Raw genomic sequence first — 17,974 nt, forward strand, 5'->3', positions numbered from 1 at the left:
GTCTAGGACACCCGTTCTGCTTTCTGAGAGTGCTCCTTCGTCTGGAGCCTATATTTGGTATATATACTTTTCTGATGCATATGTACATATTTATTCAGGGGTACGACGGGGCCCTGTCCCGTCATTTGATTTTGTTACTCTGTTTAGAGGTCTTTGGATATGTCTGTGGGTATGGCTATATCTGTACAGCTATGTGTGTGTTATTTGTATTGGGCGGTCCACCCGCGCGCGATGTTCCCGCCGGCTCGCCTCGTGTATATTTTGAGATCTCAGACATTTTGACAAATTTCAGCCGCTTATGCTACTTCGATGACTATTATGCGATATCTGAGGCTATATGTGATTAATTATGATTATGCGAGTTAATATGCTAGTTCTAGTTGTCGGGTACGTATAAGTGTCCATCTCGACATTAGTCACGGCCTACGGGGTTGGGTCGTGACAGGTACGGATAACACCGAGCCGTGTTATGGCCGGATACGGATAACACCGAGCCTTATTATGGCCGGGTACGGTATCATTATATATGTAGGTATGGAATGTTTTTGTTTTCTTTAGAGAAAGGTTAAGTTTGCACGACAGTCGCCTTAAGAGGTATTATGAGGTATAAATTGATCTCTTTATCTCATGTTATCTTCATATTTTCATTATGCCGCTATTCATGCCTTACATACTCAGTCCATTATTCGTACTAACGTCCTTTTATTTGTGGACGTTGTATTCATGCCCGCAGGTAGATAGAGAGACGGACCAGACCCCTAGGTCGCTTCTTCAAAGGAGGGGCAGGGGCGCTCCGTTTGTTTCGGAGTTGCAGATTAGCTAGTACTATTCTTTTGTGTACATATATAGGCATGGTGGGGTCCTGTCCCATCTTTATGATGTTTCCGCACCTTGTAGAGGTTCGTAGATATATATATATATATATATATATATATATATATATATATATATATATATGTGTGCTCTATAACCTTACCGATTCATATTTTTGTATATCATTTTTGGCAGCCTTGTTGGCTTGTACAAATGGGCATAGTTGATGAAGTTTATATAGACATGCATAAGTCCGATGGAAATTGTGTCTCTTCAAGTTGTGGTGAATATGAGTTAGCCATGTGGCTCACCTAGAAATGATTATAAGAAGTGTGTTAAGAGGTACTCGTTAGGTTGGCTCCGGGTACCCGTCATGGCCCTCCAGTTGGGTCTTGACATTAAAAACCAAAGTACAAATTCATTACAACATACATAACAGATTCAAATACTATGACGCTTTCAGCAGCTAGTCTCAATATCTTAGATGAGGTCCTTAGTTTCAAGTTCTTATATTTATCTATACTGAGAGAATCAGTAGATAACATCTCAGTATCAGCAATAGCCAATAAGGAGGTAATCAGTCGTTGGGTTACAGCTGCATATTGTAGATATGTCAATTGCAAACTCTCCACCTTCTGCATTTAGAGAACATTCATGAGGAAAAAAAATAGTTAGAACAAAATACCAAAATTAATCCCCTGAAAATGGGAACTTCAGTAAGCAGATAAACAACAAATATATTGATAGACTCAAAACTAAAACGTAATCTAGCAGTTGCTATTGAAATGTGCCCACTAACAGGTTCTTCTCGAACGTTACAGAAAAGCTAGTCATCATCAATACCAGCACCTTTTGTGAAGATTTTCTATTTAAGAACAAAGTAACTGAAAGGCCACCAAAGAAGAATCAAAGAACAAATGAAACAATACATTAAGTTAAAATGGAAGGACCATCTCAGCAGGAATCTCTTCTATAAATGTGTTTAGACACAAGGTTCCTTTGTAGTTTTTACATAAGACAAATTTAACATAATCATTTTACCTCGTCAATGCTTTTCGTTGTTTGAAGTCTACTGAGCATTTCATGGGAGTTTGGTACGACCCAATTCAACTAAGTCGCGCGGGCACCTACCTTTCCCAGCTCGGTAGGCGAACCCTCAACCTAGAAATAGTAAAAACACAACCAATTAATTAAATAAGCGGAAGAAATAAAATCACGTAAGTCTGACAATAATAGTACAAAATTATGCGGAAGTACGGAAAATGCACCCCAGAGTCTGGTCTAATCCATACAAGAGCATCTAACTAGAATATACAAGTTTGGAATATCAATGATACATCAAGTCTGAGTATGTCTCGGAATAGAAAATAAGACATAAATAAAGAAGAGTCTTCAAGGCGGCGGACATCTCGTGCTCACCCTGTCGACTCTAAGCAACTCTCAGAGCGACTATCAGCCACGACAAATAGAGGTAGATCCAACCTGGAATTCTACATTCATAAAAGAATGCAGCAAGTCCAGATCAGTACAAAACCACAGTACTGGTAGGTATCATAGGCCGATTAAGTTTAGCTAACATAATCGAGACAATAAAGTAAGATAAATAGGTAATCCACAAGTATAAGTCAACACAAATCAGAAACCACATACACGTCATCACCTAGGTTATAGCATCTAATCCCAAGTGTGCAAAGTCTTAATATAATCAATCTGAATCCAAGTAACACAAGTATATCACCAGATCATCAACACAAGCCACAATGCAATACAACGCAATGATGTATGAAATGTGGATGTAATGCAATGATGTGTACACATATACTCCGGACGGAAGTATCGACGTCTCAGTAGCACAACCCATGGGGGACCCATGAAGTTCATGTACCACTTGTTCCGGATCTTTTCCCAACGGTAACGAGTCTTTGGATCTTTGCCCATGGAGGATCTGTATCAAATCGTACCAGCACAACCCATGGGCTACCTAAGGAGTCCATGTACCACTCGTTCCGGATCTTTGCCCAATGGTAACGAGTCTCCGGATCTTTTCCCACGGAGGATCTGTATCAAATCATATCATATAATATCACATCACCCGGAACCATTTTCCATGGGGCATTTAACACATTTTCTCTTATAGATACCATAAATCTTTCATTGATCAGTTCCAAACCATTTCCATCATGTATGAATGCATAAATGCTAAATCAATGCAATAAATGCCAACGAATATGCTATGGAAGTCACAACACTATCAGCCCTATCGAGACTTATATAAATCAACTCAATAGTAAGCAGGATCTCATCATCAACAGCCAGATCCATATCACAACTACTAAGCATGGGTACACCAACAATATCATGAAAAGGCTACACAAGCCATATAGAACACTATCCTCGTATCAAACGTCCACAAGTAAGATACTTCAATATCATGAAGAAGTATAAGTCTCCAATGTCTACTATCACCACGTGGCATCAATCCAACAACAATAGAACAAATCAAGTCCCAACAAAGGGGGTGGCTAGCCCCGATCACAAACCAGGGCCCAACATATGACAATATCCAACCCAACATCATACCCGAAGGTTTTTATGCTTTCTCCGACAATATCATCTAAATATATGCTTCATTGAACGAAGTCTCACCATAAGGTAAACTGTTGTCAAGACCCAACCCGAGGGCCATGACGGGTACCCGGAGCTAGCCTACCGAGCACCACTTGTCAGACTTCTTCCAATCTACCTCGGTGGACCACTTCTCTAGTTATCAAATAACTCAACCTGAATAAATGCCATTCTAAAAAATAAAAATTGTTACGAAGCATTCTTCGATTCCACCTTAAACATATATATAAACAAGCCTGCAAAGCTACAAAATGATATACATAAAATACACTAATAAGGTCATGAAATATATAATATCCACACATGTCTACGAGTCTCTAACTGGAGTATTGAAAGTCATGAGGACGGGAAAGGACCCCGCCATGCCCCAAGTATGAACACAAAAGAATATACCAATAAACTGCAACTCCAGAGTAGTGGAGCGCTCCTGCAAATTGCTGATAAAGCTCCTAAGGATCTGGACCCTCTCCCTGTCTACCTGCAGGCATGAACAGCGACCCCAAAAGAAAGGACGTCAGTACGAACAATGTACTGAGTATGTAAGGCATGAATAATAACATCATAAAGAAATAAAGAAATATAAGATAAAGAGATAACCTATAACTAATTGCCTCTTAAGGCGGAACCATGCATGCTAATTTTTACCTTTTAAAACAACATCATAACATATATATAAACTGCCCGACCATATAGGTACGGTGTAATCATCATTAGCCTGCGTCCGAGCTAGCCTTTGAAAGAAGTGGACTAGCCTTAACATACCTTTATGTCTCCTTAACGACTAAACGTTCTCCTCTCAAGCTCACGACTCTACATTCAAGAGAATTCGTACTAAGGTTAGGTCATTGAAAGCATGATTAAGCTTAAACTAAAGTAACTAAGAGCTAATGGAATTTAATAAAAGATTTCCTTTGTTTCATCAACTTTCTCCATATAATAAACAACTCCCAAACATCAATAGCAGCATCCATAATATCATAATCAAGAGGCTTCTTTCAAGTTAAACACTGTCCAATCCTCAAAACTCCTTTTTAAGGTCATTCATAACCATAGCTACAACACAACACCATATTCACCTACATACAATACTTCCACCACATCATTAGTACCACCCACAATAAGATTATACTCATGGCATACTAAGAATAATGATTCAAGTTAGTTTACTACTCAAAATATCATTAAATCCATATTTGAGCTTCATCTCCTACTTTCTTCCCTCACCCAAGTTATTCAACAACCAAATACTCTTAATAACATGAAATAGATGTAAAACTCACCTTTCATTGTACAAGGATGAACTTTGGATTAATGAATCTCACTTGAATGAAACTCCAACTTCAACACCAAAGGAAATCTTGAACTCTACAAACCCTAAAGAGTTTCTCCACACTTGATTCTCTTGATTCTTGCTATTTAATCCTTGGTTTCTCTTGGGTTTGTGTTAATATGGTAAGGGGAATGTTCTAGACCTTCAAAACATGGGGAAAATGCGGGAAATGAATTAAATGAACATGGGTCATCTATATATAAAAAGAGAAAAATCTGGAAAAAAAATGACCCGACCCGATTATACGGCACTTATACAGTCCGTATAAGTGGTCGTATAATCTTACCAGGGATTACCCCCTCTCTGGAATGGTTATACGGACCGTATAAGTGGTCGTACAACCCATTTTTTTTCCGAACTTGCTCTCGTTGATTCGTTTGACTTCCAATTCTTGTTGAACCTTCTTGGCATATGTATAACACTTCATTAACCATCTAAGGAGCCCTATAGCTCTTCCTCAAAACATTACTAATTAAATATTAATTAAATTATTGCAAAAACCTTCCCAAACACTAGTCATATTTCACTTCCTTCAACAAACTTAGTTCCACCGATTCATGTGACTTCAAAATCTTGTAGTACGCACTTTAAAGCTATCAAATACTCTTCTTAACTTCATAAGGACTTCATGTTTACCCTAAGCTCGCATTAGTCTATTCACAATGCAACAACTCAAATTTTCTGAGATGTAACAATTGTACCCTACCTGGAAGGCCGAACAGCAATATCACCAACAATCACTCCTTAGCCTTTCCTTTCCTTTGAGTCTCGAGATCAAGAAAGTCTAAGCATAATCGAATCATGGAATTAGAATCAAGAAGAACATCAAAACCAACCCTACTTCTATCAAGACCTAAATCCCCAACCTATGGAATAGGGTTTATGAACTAAAAGAGTGAATTTAGGGATCTAAAGGTCCCAACATGAAATTAAACCTCTAGGTAATCAATTCCCATCAATAGCAAGCTAGAATAATCAATAATTCACTCAATTTCAGATTCTAGGCAAAACCCCCAAATTTGGATGTAAACCCTAGTTTCCAATTCCACAAATTAGCATCTAATTAAGAAGAAATTATGAAATAAAGAATTCTGATCATCAATTTAATGCTTAAAGAAGCTAACCTAAAAAACAAATCATGACTTAGAAGCCTAGATAGAATATTCATTAAAACCACCTTTAATCTTCCATTACTTAATGAACTAACAACATAAAGGGATTCTAAGATGATTAGGGGCAATGGAATAGCAAGGAGATTCGAAGGACATACCACCAAGAATGAATTGCTCCCAATAGCTCAATTTTCGGAATGGTAATAAATGAGAGACTAAGGGCTTTTAATACATAAATAAATGAAATAACAGGCTCGATACCGATATGGCGGCCGCGGGACCGCTGCGGCGGTCCTGCCCTGACGGCCTCTCAGACCGCCGAGACGATCAGCTACAAATACAATTGGCCGCCCAGCGGCCCATCCCACCGCTATGGCAGTGCCGCTGGGATGGTAAGGGTGCCACCATGGCGAACAACAGCATCAGAATTTTTGAAATAACATAATCTCAATCCGAAATCTCGACTAATACCCGAGGCCATCTGATCACAAACCACATACACAGACACACATAAAAACACGCTACAAACGCACTCGTAGCCTCAGAATTTCCAACGGAGGTCTCGTTGATCGAGTCAACACCCGATACCTCAATTTCAACTTTCCAACTCAAGTTCCAAAATGCACCTAAGTGCATTGAGAATCAAACTAGATATACACACAAGTTCTAAAAGACCATACGGACCTCTCGAAATTAATGAATTTCCTAAAAAGGTCCATTTATCCGAAAGTCAACTTGAGTCAACTCTTTTTTGCTTAAAACCAATTTTTCCCAAAAAGTCACAAAAATCAACCCTCAAACACCTCAAAAAACGTGTCAACAGTCCCCTCGGATCAAAAGTGAGCTAAACAAGCTCGGGGAAAGGTCAAAAGTGTCGGAAAGACTATAACGACCAAGCAGGTCATTACATCAGATACTAATTAAACAATCGCTCGTCCTCGAATGACAAGGAAGGGAACGGGGAAAGATACCTGAGCCCGCAATAACTAAGCATATCTTGAACACATATCAAATTTCTCCTGATAGGAAAGATTCACTTTGAACAGAACTGAATCACAACGAATGATATATGAACCATTAGAAAGGCACTTCTCCAACATAAAAGCATAGAAGACCAAATAAACACCTGACCGGCCTGGTGAAAAACTAACTCATAGAACAAAGGGTCCAACAACGGGTAGTCTCAAATGGCCAATACACCTCAAGCTCACTTGCCCTCCTTCCCAAATCGCATGACACCTTTGCCGGGTGTAACCTTCAAACCTGATCATTCACTCTACCAGTCACAACTCTCTAACTCAACTCAAGCTCCAATTCTCATAACTCCGTATTCAAATTTCCCTTACAACTGATCCTCGAATAAATGAATTGCTTTTACTTGAATTCTCTGATGGGATAAAACCGCAACTCTGAACATGATCAATAGGCCCCACAAACACTTTCCCAAACCAATGCAATCCTCTGAAACATGGTCACAAACCAGAGCCTATTCTGAATCGACAAAATATTCTGATTTGAAACCAGGACTTATTCTCGCCAGAAATAATCCTTGATTCATCTGCGATCTCTACGCTATTCCATCAAAACTGATCTTATCGGCAGCCAACTTGGCCAGTTCCAAATCTTTTTAAACCTTCCAATCACAATACAGGAACCATACCACTGAATATCTCGTCGAGCAAACAACTGATCACTATAGAGACATCTCACACAACAGTTCCTCCTCAAATCTGTACTAGGCTCATTGTATACCCTCATTCTATCCCAAATAACTGTTCTTAAAAAGTATCATCAAATCCACTAGAAAATCCTGAAAAGCTCCGTAAGTCTGTCATACCTCAAATCTGAGCTGAAATGCTTTGAGTCCTTAGATATCTTCCTGGAAGTGTAATCATAGACCTTTCAACTTAACTCGAACAACGTTGACCCTGAACTATTGCACAACTCTCAAATATCACCAATAGTCATTAGAACTGACTCCGAGTTTCGAAACCAATCACAGTCATACCACGCATAACAAATCCTGTCTATTATTTTTGACTCCACAAGTTGAGTCCTATCCAAATTATCAACTTAGTACCAAAGAGCTATACCTTATGATTTCAAACTTTATGTTTCTTAACCTTTACCCGATACGCAAATCCGATACAACCCCGAACTTTTTTACGTGAAACCTGAAGCCTCATATAGTAATTATATAACCATTAAACCTCTTATAGTATCACCTCGATATGCTCGTAAATTCTCTGAAAATACCCATTCTTACACTGCTGCTCGAAATCTCACACAATTACCCCCAAGTCCTTAATAACCAAAGTTCTTACCCAAACTATCCAGTTAATATTACTTGCAATCATACTGTATTACCACGAGTAAGGTCCCTCCCCGAAAATATAACTCTAGCCTCATATGATAGGAATTCCACAATCTTTTCTCTTAAAGCACGCTAACTCATTCACTGTAGAAAGTTATGAACTTTTCCAACGGTGCACCAGCAAGCCATTTCTTATAAATCCCAACATGTCGGTTCACTGAAATATGCTCCTCACTAGTCACTGATCACGAACCTAACGGAACTCTATCATATCACATGGCCCATTTCTGTAGATTTCCTTCTTAAGCTCACGCAATAATCACATCTCCACCGGAATGTACAAGAAAACGACACCACAATCCATACTGGCCATAAAATCCCCAAGATGTACCTTTTTCTTATCGGTTCACAATCAACTATACCTTTTATCGACTCATCAGTTCTCAATTTTCTAATCACTTCACGATCATCGATACCGTAATCAATCCTCGAATCCACTCCATCGAATACCACAAAATCATAAATCTTGCAATTAACTGAATTAATCCTGGAGATAGGATCGTACCACACACTCTGCACATTAGAGTTTCCTTAAACCTTACAACTCGAACGTGAACACTCTTTAAATGCAGCGTATCACACCTACAATCTCACTAATATCCGCATGTATCCCACTGAAGCATCCTTGCCCGAGTTGCCTTACTCAATTTTTGAAATGTATACCGAACACAACTCAGTTAACCCATCATCGCCCATTCTATCATTTCAAGTACCCATGTTATCTTACCTCAAGTCTTAAGAACCTTAATTCCCTGAACCCGATAGCAATATGCCTTATCGACATCCTTCAATTCCCATATTTCAATTCAAATCTCTTATCACTACCGACTAACAAACACTCAAATACACTCGATCGTCTAAACTAATCATCCATATAAGCCAAACGAATCACCAAACAAAATCCATATTTCTCCTCAAATCTAGGTGAAACAACTAGTAATTCCTGAAGTCATTAACGCACGTATACGCCCATAATTAAAGTCATCTCTACCAATCAATTACTAACTTCTCAGAAGTCTACAACCCAATCAATTTACCGATCAAACGATGTGCCCATAGCATTCACTTAATAACCGAGTAGTCCTTTAACATAAACAAGCATATATCCAGAATAACTTTTAGTACCATATCCCCAAAATGTCACGTGAAACTGTAAGTACGACTGTTACCCAACCATGCCTAATTATTTCCACAAGATTCAATACTCAATAATAACCATAGCTCAGACGACCACTTCCATCGGTACCATTCTGTCATGTCGAACCCTCTTTACCTTTCACAACCGAACACAAAATTCGCCCTCGTATCAATTTCAACCTTATCCTGACAACCATGTCAAATACCAATTCTTTTCCTTCCCAATCTCTCAAAAAGTACTCATGGCTAAGATATTCTATGAAGTCTCACTTCGCTGTACGCTTTTCACAAAAGTCTTCCTTCATGTCCTTATTGTCAACTTCCTTTCTTTATTACACGCGGTTACAATACGTTTGCCTAATTCGATGGTCATTACCGAACTTACACTTGTTCCCATATACCGAAGTCTAATCCTATACCGCTGCTAACTCATTGACCCGTCATTAGTACACCAGTGTCACGTACACCATCATTATGCCTTGACAAAGCTGAAGGCAACCAATCACATCACCGAGCAACCCAACACTGAATCATAGAGATCATGTAACCCTCTGAACTATCTTTCCCATTTCTCCCAAACCTCCACAATAGACGAGCCTAATTGCGAATCCTCATAACAATTGAGTCTAATCGCGACTCCACACAATTGAAACCTCAGGCCATAACTAGTGACTGAACTGGGTCACGCATCTGAATTAGAATAACACATCTCGTAACATGCCACAACACGTTATAGATCAACCATTCCTGTAAGAATTTAAGGATGGATTTTCATCTTCCGATGATGATCAAGATAAGAATGTCAAGATACCAATTGGACTCAACTACATACTAATTTGAATAAAGTCGCACAAGAGAATGAAATAATTCAAAGTTTTCTAAATGTCTTATAGCCTCTCGCAGATAACTACGGAGCTCATCGTACCGATCCACGAGATTCTACTAGACACGCACTTGTATTATAGACCGGGCTCTGATACTAACTTGTCACGTCCCAATTCAACTAAGTTGTGCGGAAACCTACCTTTTCCACCTCGGTAGGCGAACCATCAACCCAGAAATAGGAAAAACACAACCAATTAATTAAATAAGCAGAAGAAATAAAAAAACGTAACTCTGACAATAATAGTACAGACAATATGCGGAAGTAAGAAAAATACGCCCCAGAGTCTGGTCTAATCCATACAAGAGCATCTAACTAGAATCTACAATTTTGGAATATCAATAATACATCAAGTCTGAGTATGTCTCGGAATAGAAAATAAGACATAAATAAAGAAGAGTCTTCAACACAGCGGACGTCTCGTGCTCACCCTGTAGACTCTAAGTAACTCTCGGAGTTACTATCAGCCACGAGAAACAGAGGTAGATCTAACCTGGAATTTCGTATTCATAAAAGAACGCAAAGAAGTGCGTGTCAAGATAAAACCACAAGACCGGTAGGTGTCATAGGCCGACTAAGTTTAGCTAACACAATCCAGACAATAAAATAAGATAAATAGGTAATCCACAAGTATAAGTCAACACAAATCAGAAACCATGTACATATCGTCACCTAGGTTATAGCATCTAATCCCAAGTGTGCCAAGTCTCAATATAATCAATCCAAATCCAAATAGCACGCGTATATCACCAGATCATCAACACAAGCCATAATGCAATGCAATGCAATGCAATGATATATGAAATGTGGATGCGATGCAATGCAATGCTGTGTACACATGTACTCCAGACGAAAGTATCAACAACTCGGTAGCACAACCCATGGGGGACCCGCGAAGTCCATGTTCCACTTGTTCCAGATTTTTCCTACGGTAACGAGTCTCCGGATCTTTACCCATGGAGGATATTTATCAAATCATATCAGCATAACCCATGGGGGACCCGCGAACTCCATGTACCACTCTTTCCAGATCTTTTCCCGATGGTAACGAGTCTCCAAATATTTGCCCACGGAGGATCTTTATCAAATCATATCATATAATATCACATCACCCGAAACCATTTACCATCAGGCATTTAAAATATTTTCTCTTATAGATACCATAAGTCTTTCATTGATCAGTTCCAAACCATTTCCATCATGTATGAATGTATAAAGGCTAAATCATTGCAATAAATGCCAACGAATATGCTATGGAAGTAACAACACTGTAAGCCCTATCAAGACTTATATAAATCAACTCAGCGGTAAGCATGATCTCATCATCAACAGCCAGAACATATCACAAGTATCAAGCATGGGTAAGCCAATAATATCATGAAAAGGCTACACAAGCCATATAGAATACTATCCTCGTATCAAACGTCAACAAGGAAGATACTTCAATATCACGAAGAAGTATAACAATAGTCTCCAATATCTACAATCACCGCGCGGCATCAAGCCAACAACAATAGAACAAATTAAGTCACAACGCACGAGGTGGCTAGCCCCAATCACACAATAGGGCCCAACCTGTGATAATATCCAACCCAACTTCATACTCAAAGGTTTACATGCTTTTTCTGACAATATTGTCTAAATATATGCTTCGCTAAATGAAGTCTCACCATAAGGTAAAACGTAACCTACTTGGAAGGCCGAACAACAATATCACCAACAATCACTCCTTAGCCTTTCCTTTCCTTTGAGTCTCGAGATCAAGAAAGTCTAAGCATAATTGAATCATGGAATTAGAATCAAGAAGAATATCAAAACCAACCCTACTACTATCAAGACCCAAATCCCCAACCTATGAAATAGGGTTTATGAACTAAAAGGGTGAATTTAGGGATTTAAAGGTCCCAACATGAAATTAAACCTCTAACTGATCAATTCCCGTCAATAGCAAGCTAGAATAATCAACAATTCACTCAATTTAGGATTCTAGGCAAAATCCCCAAATTTGGGTGTAAACCCTTACTACCAATTTCACAAATTAGCATCTAATTAGGAAGAAATTATGAAATAAAGAATTCTAATAATCAATTTAATGCTTAAAGAAGCTAACCCAACCAACAAATCATGATTTAGAAGCCTAGATAGAATATTCATTAAACACACCTTTAATCTTCCATTACTTAATGAACTAACAACTTAAAGGGATTCTAAGATGATTAGGAGTAATGGAATAGCAAGGAGATTCGAAGGACTTACCAGCAAGAATCTTCTCCAAGAATTGCTCCTAATAGCTCAATTTTCAGAATGGTAATAAATGAGAGTCTAAGGGCTTTTAATACATAAATAAATGAAATAACAGGCCCGATATCGATACGGCGGCAGCGGGATCGCTACGGCGATCCCGCCCTGATGGCCTCTCAGACCGTCGAGATGGTCGGCTACTACCCGAGGCCATCTGCTCACAAACCACATACACAGACATATATAAAAATACGCTACAAACACACTCGTGGCCTCAAAATTTCCAACGGAGGTCTCGTTGACCAAGTCAACGCCCGATACCTCAATTCCAACTTCCCAACTCAAGTCTCAAAATGTACTCGAGTACATTGGGAACCGAACTAGATATACAGACAAGTTCTAAAAGACCATCCGGACCTCTCGAAAACAACGAATTTCCAAAAAAGGTCCGTTTATTCAAAAGCCGACTTTGAGTCAACTCGTTTTCGCTTAAAGCCATTTGTTCCCAAAAAGTCTCAAAAATCAACCCCGAACACCTTGGGAAGCATGTCAACGGTCCCCTCGGGTGAAAAGTGAGCTAAACAAGCTCGGAAAAAGGTCAAAAGTGCCGGAAAGACTATAATGACCAAGCTGGTCGTTACACAGTTAGGTTCAAGAACCTGAAGATACAATAAGATACTGGTTCAATCTAACTAGCAATATACATCAAAAAATCTACAGTCAACCCTCTTGCATATATCAACCAATAAAATATCAAAATTTTGACAGTCATCCGTCTTGTATATCGACCAATAAAATTCATTTATTTAACATTCTAATAAGAGAAGAAAGGAATAACTGGACTTCACTAGTTTTATGGATGTACTAAAGCACATGTTTAATATACATCAATAAATGAAGAACATTCGAGAAAGAGAAGAAGGATACATTGGTGGTCTTTGCGGTGACATGATGAAAAGAACAATAAGTAAAATTGGGAAATCAAAGCACGCAACCAGAAATAAATATAACAAAGGAAGTATAACTTGTCAAAAAATAATAACAAGGGAAGAATACCACAAAAAGTTGGGAAACTCAAAGCATTCAAGCAGAAACAAATGTACCACAGGCAGGCAGAACCAACAGAGATAATACAGAAACTGCAGCCTTATGCAAGGGTGAAACTTGCCTCAAATGTCAAATAGTGTAAGAGGCTACTTTAGCATATTGCGACATAACAAAGATGATACAGAAACTGTAGTTCCTTGCATGTCAAGTTTGCGGAGACCCTATAGAAACAAAAAGAAGATGAGTAAATCTATCAGAAGTCAAAAAGGAAAAGAGATGAAATTTTACTACTGTTAGTAAAAGTAATCAAAAGCTCATACCTAATGTACTTGCCATGCCCCAGATAGTTGTCTATCAACATGCTTACAGTGAAATAAGAATATGAAAATCAACTGGTATTTTGTCAAGACTTTCCATGATATTACAAGAGATAATGACCATCGAACCTGAAACATAATAAAATGCAACCAGATCAGGAAACAATAATACAATGATTCTAGCAGATATAATTCCATGACCTTCAAGATCATTACTCCATACTACAACTACCATCGTCATTCTCGCCAAAACAGATAAAGAAGAGAAGAAAACAAGATGCCCTCCCTCAATGTCAGCTATTAGCATACAATTAGTGTAATAACAGATGATTATATGATAACTTAAGAGAGCTTACTACTGTAGATTTCTATTTTTGTAATTCCTAATCTTTAGGAAGTTGTTGTAACTTTCTCCTCCTATTTAGGCTCTGTTTTGATAGTCATTGTCTTTTTAAAGTTTATCTTTGTTGATAAAGGTGTTGTGCAGATTCTTTAAATATGCTGCCATATGATTAGTAACGACAACACATTGTTTTCCCATCTTCTATTCTCTTTATGGTATCAGAGCGACTTTAGACTCCCACGAGTTTATCCTTTGTTTTGCTTACTCACCCAAACACTCAAATGGCCTCTAATATTTCTGTAACCAATGCTGATGGGGTCAACAACACAAAAATGTTGTCCAATTCAATCCTATTATGCAACTGTCCATAAAATTTAACAGCAATCATAATTTCTCCCAGTGGAAAGCTCAAAGTGTCCATGCTTATGCGTGGTCAGAATCTCTATGGGCATCTCGATGGCTACATCCCTTCCCCTACTACCACCATCTCTCAAAACAATCAATATGTCTATAACCCTGAGTTGGTTCCTGGTATCGCTAAGATTAGTTAATTCAAAATGCTCTGTTGGCCTCCATTGTTCCAACACTTGCACCCACTGTTGCTATTGCAATCTCGGCCAAAGCTGTCTGGGATGATTTGCATATGTACGTGAACAAATTTAAAACAAGAATTTTCAGCTTGCGAGACCAATTGGCTCGCCTCACTAAGGACTCTCGTCTGATCACAAACTATTCGATCATTTTGTGATGAACTTGCAACTGCTAGTGTGCATGTATCAAATGCGAAACTTATTGTTAAAATTCCCAGTGGACTAAGATCTGAATTTTGAGAACTCTTTGTTGCCATTCGTTCTCGAGATTCTACGATTTCCTATAATGAGCTTTATGAGAAGCTTCTATATCATGAGTTTTTCCTAAAGCATGAGGGAGACAAAAAGCCACTGTCATCTCTTATTACTGCTGTTGTAGCACAAAAGATGACTTCTACTTCCTCTCGCCAGGGTAACAATCCTAACTCTAGAAATCATCGTCTAGGTGTGAATACTCCTGCCAAAAATCAACAATGGCAAGCACAACCATGACGTCCACAACCAAATAGTCAGCCACAGTACTTTGACAAAAACCTTCATTGCCAACTATGTGATCGCGTAGGTCATTCTGCTAGAGTCTAAAGATCGCAGTCACATACTGAAGACTTTGAAAAAAGAGATTTTATTAATTCTCAAGTGTGTCTATACAACCAATTACAGAGGTATTTATACACAAAACTGACGCCTAACTAGGAAATATACAATTAAAGAAACAAGATAAAATATCTATAATAATAGAAACTAAACCAGATAATAATCTGTCTAATTATGATTTAGAATCTGATCATATCAAAATCATATCAGAATCTAATTCAATCTTGATAGAACCAGAATTGTCAACACTCCCCCTCAGGTTGGTGTATAGATATCACACATGCCTAACTTGCAAACTAAGTTGTGAAAGGTTCTACTACTAAGCCCTTTAGTGAAAACATCAACTAGCTTCTTGCTAGATGTCACTTGTAACAGGCTCAAGGTATCATCAGTCAACTTTTCCTTGATGAAGTGTCAATCAATTTCAATGTGTTTTGTCCGATCATGTTGTACTGGATTATGCGCTATACGGATGGCTTCCTTGTTGTCATAGTAGAAGGATAATTTATTATCTCCAGACTTTCACAGCCACAGAAGTTCACAGACACCCTGAGCCATAGTTATATACTCTACTTCAGCACTTGATCTAGCAACTACACTTTGCTTCTTGTTTCTCAAAGTGACTAAGTTCCCTTCTATAAATGTGCAATAACCAGTTGTAGACCATATATCATCTAGAGATCCAGCCCAATCGGCATCTGTAAAAGCTTCTATAAGGAGGTGATCATGTTAGGCGAAAAGAAGACCTTTTCTAGGAGCAAATTTCAAATATCACAGAATGCAAAAGACAGTCGGCATATGAGACTCATGAGGATCATGCATGAACTGGCTTACCATGCTAACTGCATATGTTATGTCAGGTCTAGTGTGAGAAAGATAAATGAGTCTTCCAACCAATCTCTGATATCTTTGTTTATCAATCGACTCTCCTATCCCTGCTTGTAGCTTATGGTTGCTCTCAATTGGTGATACTGCTAGTTTACAACCCAACATACCAGTTCCTTCGAAGAGATCTAGAATATATTTCCTCTGAGAAATGGAGATTCCTTTTCCTGATCTAGCCACTTCAATTCCCAGGAAATATTGCAGCTTCCCTAGATCCTTGATATCAAACTCGTGAGCCAACAACTTTTTTAGCGGACCCATCTCTTCTTTGTCATCATCTGTTATCACCGTATCATCAACATAAACCATTAAAAGAGTGATATTACCCTCGTGATGTCTTGTAAAGAGAGTATGATCAGCATTGCTTTGTTGATAACCAAAAGAAAAAATGGCTTTGTTAAATCTGTCGAACCATGCTCTAGGAGAATGTTTTAGCCCGTATAAAGCTTTCTTCAATCTACACACCTTTCCTTGAATTGTTTCATTATCAAATCCAGGAGGAATCTCCATATACACTTCTTCTTCCAAGTCATCGTGTAAGAATTCATTTTTTACATTAAACTGCTGCAATTCCCAAACAAGGTTGATTGCACAAGATAACAAGATTATGATTGTGTTCATCTTTGTAACAGGATCAAATGACTCTTGGTAGTCCACTCGATATGTTTGAGTGAATCCCTTAGCTACCAATCTAGCCTTGAAACTCTCAATCGTACCATTGGCTTTATGTTTTACAATGAACACCCACTTGCAGCTTGCCAACTTCTTGTCTGGAAAAGGAACGACTAATTCCCAAATCTTATTCTTTGTTAGTGCCTTCATTTCTTCAAACATCACTTCTTTCCACTTGGGATCCTTGAAAGCTTCCCTCACATCCTGTGGAATAGACACAGAGGAAATAGACAAGGCAAAGACTCTATAGGAGGAGGACAAGGAATCATAGGACACAAAGTTAGAAATAGGATGTTTGGTATAAGATCTGACCCTTTTTCTTTGAGCAATAGGTCTATCTAAATCATCAGAAGAATAAAAAATTAAGGATGACTCACCAGAAGAGAACGATTCTTGGCAGGGAGTAGGTTGCATAATGGCTTCTTGTCTCTTGTTTCTCTTTGAATATCTCATCAAATCAGGTTTGTCCAGACATCCAATAGTCTTTTCATGAACGTAGTCCCCCATCCCCCCCCCCCCCGAATAGTACATCTTACAGTTTCCTCCTAAACACTCTCTGATGGTACTCTCACCTGGAGTAATATCATCAAGAAATCCAGAACTAGGTATCACCTCTTCTCTTTCATTACTCTCCCCCTGAAGAGGTCATTGGGTTCCATTGAAGCAAGGTTCAGATTCTCTAAAAGTAACATCCATACTTACAAAATACTTCCTTGATGGAGGATAGTAACGCCGATAACCTTTCTGTGTTGGAGAATACCTAACAAACACACATTTAAGGGCCCTCGGATCTAGTTTTCCTGCATTCCTACTATGAACAAAGCAAACACACCCAAACACCTTTGGAGGAATAGTATAGACATTATTCCATCATAAAATCTCTGAAGGACTCTTAAAATTGAGTGCTTTGAGAAGCATTCTATTGATAAGATAAGCAGCTGCTAGAATTGCATCTCCCCAGTAAGGTTTTGGAGATTCATAGTGAACATGAGGGATCTAGAAACTTCCAAC

General features: G+C 38.5%; 1 pseudogene; it reads right to left on the reverse strand.

Annotated features, from left to right (window-relative positions):
- Positions 1 to 1,211: 1,211 nt before the first annotated feature.
- The window catches only part of LOC132047485 (gamma-tubulin complex component 2-like), a 47,818-nt pseudogene continuing 31,055 nt past the window's right edge, over positions 1,212 to 17,974 (reverse strand).

This window comes from Lycium ferocissimum, chromosome 2 (assembly GCF_029784015.1).
Source record: "Lycium ferocissimum isolate CSIRO_LF1 chromosome 2, AGI_CSIRO_Lferr_CH_V1, whole genome shotgun sequence".
Lineage (NCBI taxonomy): Eukaryota > Viridiplantae > Streptophyta > Magnoliopsida > Solanales > Solanaceae > Lycium > Lycium ferocissimum.